At 48.5% G+C, this 2820-nt stretch overlaps 1 protein-coding gene across 1 annotated transcript in view; it reads left to right on the top strand.

Moving 5' to 3' along the window:
• Positions 1-2655: 2655 nt before the first annotated feature.
• The window catches only part of LOC123181718 (uncharacterized), a 4155-nt gene continuing 3990 nt past the window's right edge, over positions 2656-2820 (top strand). The window contains exon 1 of the mRNA XM_044594040.1: positions 2656-2808. The gene's annotated coding sequence lies outside the window, so the exon portion shown is untranslated. The remainder of the gene's footprint in view (positions 2809-2820) is intronic.

The raw sequence follows: 2820 nt of genomic DNA on the forward strand, positions 1-2820 counted from the left end.
GGAGGGAGACGTGCGGGAAAGCGGCGGCGCGCGAGGAGAGGGCCATGGGTGGTTAGGGGCGGGAGGGCATGGAGCGGGGGCTCGGGAGAGGGAGGAGAGGAGGAGAAGGGGAGACGTGGTTGATGAATGAATGCGTGGGCCAGAGGCCAGTCGATGGATGACCAGCGGCGTCGCATGATGGAGACGGGGAGGCGGAAACGGCTGCCGGAATCACCACCACTGGTTTGAGTGATCTTTTCGCAGTGTTCTTTTTTTAACTTCTATTTTTTTCTAGTGTTCATTTATCTCTTTCTTTTTCGAAAACTTGAGAGCACAATTATTGTCTATCCAACTTATGATCTTCTTCAGACCAAAATAAAGCATGCATGTTTTATTATCTCTTGGATCTTGCAAGCATGTTTCATGGTGAAGAAGACGGAATTGCTCGTATGCCCGGGGGATCTCCGCGGTGTTGAATGGATTAGGGAGCCAATGATTTTTTAGATTGAAGGCTCAAGTCAAGTCTGATTTGAATTAACAAAGCCATCAATTGTCCAAGATTACATCATCCATCAAACTTACAAGAACAAAAAATGAAACAACTAAAAGATAGACAATGCTCTGCAAACAGCTAGCAAGCAGGCCACCATGAAGAGACACCAGCAAGGCCTTGAGGAGACACAACTAGCAGGTGAGAGTAACACTTTGTCACCTCTACGGGCTCCGGCCGATTCAGATACGACCTCCTCCATCTCCGAAAGGGGCTCCCTGCCCCCTCGCCCATCACGAGGAGCTAATTCGTCGGAAGATACTGATGCTTACCCAAAAGCTAAGGTGTACACCCGACGCCACTGCCACCTAGAAGACCAAACCAAAGCACCACCAACATGTAGCGCTGAGCTCAACAAAGGGAAACCTGGGCACTAAAAGGGAACCTACACGCGAGGAGAAGCAAATGCACGGTGAGACTGCTATGACAAAGCAACAATGGAGGAAAACAATGATGGAGCTTAGAGACGACACCTAGTCCGCAGATAACAACTCTGAGCTCACACCACCCTTGTATGGCCATGGCTCCCACAGGAGGGGAACCCGATCCCTTGTCCAAATGGGCTCATAACGCTGACCGTCGACGGGGAAATGGCCATGAACTAACACAAAATAGGCGAACAGAATTGGCGACACCACCGAGACACTGCGGACTCCCACCACGCCACAGCCAAAATGCCTACAAACAAGAACGAGAACACCACCACCCCAAGCTCACCAAAGGCGGCACCTCCATGAAGATGACGACGCTGCAGTTGCCACCCAGTCTAGACGGATTTAGGCTTCCAACTGGTATAGGAGCAGGGAGGAAGGCTAATGGAGAGGGGGAGGGTACCGCGACTATGCCTATAGGTAGGGGATGGCGCCCGCAGGGGTATCCGCCGGCCTGGATTTCTCCGCACACCACATACACCCCAACCCCCCTACACCAAACACGACGAAGGCGACCAGGGGCGGCCGGAGACCAGATCTGACCAGGGGCCCCGAGATAGTTGAACGCGGAAGGCGTCATATCCTAAGTGGGTACCCCCAAGGCTACCGTGCCCCACATCTTCCACCCGCTGCCACCATGTTGCCCGCGCAGCCAAGGTGGTCGGCCAACACCTGCAATCGCCGCTCGTTGAGGTCGGCGTCATGCCACCACCCGAGGGTGCCCCCTCGGCTTAGTCCTCACGCGCCAGCTTCCTTGACAGCAGCGCGACGGTCCCGTGACCCCCTCCGGTGGCGTCGAGGGAGATGAGAAATGGGATGGGAGGCCGACGATGGGCTAGGATTAGGACCTCCTAGTCGGGGGGCCAAGGGGTATCTTTCCATTGTATCAAGCTACTATCAGAGTATAGAAATAGGGAGCCAATGTGGCTCGAGTCTGGTTATTCTGTGGTATGAATCTCTTAAAGATGACAAGAATGATCAACCAACTATTCATATGTGGTGAAGAAAGTCGTGACGATGTTCGGAGGAGGGGGGAGCAACTTAGTAGCACATAAAGTAGGTATGTTGTTATGTGCGATGATGCTCTCATGTGTAAAGGGACGTCGTTGTAATGAACTGTATCATTATTTATGGTTAATTAATAAAGCTTAGTTGTTCCTTGCAAACAAAAAACCATTATAACAATATATTAATTTTCTAAATAAAATTGAAGGGACACAATACTAAGTCTAAGGTATATGTAGAAGTCATGCTATGGCCTGTTGTAATGTATATAGGGCCAAAGATGCCAGATCATGATGCAATAGCCATGATGGCCTGTATTATTTCAGACATATATTAATTTTCTAAATAAAATTATTTCAGACATATATATATATATATATTTTTTAAATGTCACATATTTTTCTTGAAATGTGTGAACATTTTTTAAACGGTACAAACATTTTTAATGCTATCAATATTTTAAAACTGCAGTAACAAAAAAATTACACCATGTTAAAAAAATTGAAGTTCACGATTTTTTTAATGTTTTGAATTTATTTTAAGTTTTTATAATATATGTATTTAGAATATTTCTTTGGAAAATACGAGCAGGAAAAAAAACGAAGAAACCTGCTGGGCCGGCCCAATAATAGCGACGGGAGGGCGCCTTGAGGCGAAAACTCCTTTGTCTCGCAACGACAGGCGATACATAGCCGCTCCCCGCAAATGATAGCCCGTCTCGAGCTCGTCTTCCTCGTTCCCCACAGCTCGCTCGTCTTCCTCATTCCTCTTTGAGGTCGAGCCCTCCTCCGCCTCCTACCTGCCGATTAGGGTGTTCGATCCGGATTCCACCTGCTCTGCTTGGTAAGCGTGCCC

This window comes from Triticum aestivum, chromosome 1D, assembly GCF_018294505.1.
Source record: "Triticum aestivum cultivar Chinese Spring chromosome 1D, IWGSC CS RefSeq v2.1, whole genome shotgun sequence".
In the NCBI taxonomy this organism is placed as follows: Eukaryota; Viridiplantae; Streptophyta; class Magnoliopsida; order Poales; family Poaceae; genus Triticum; species Triticum aestivum.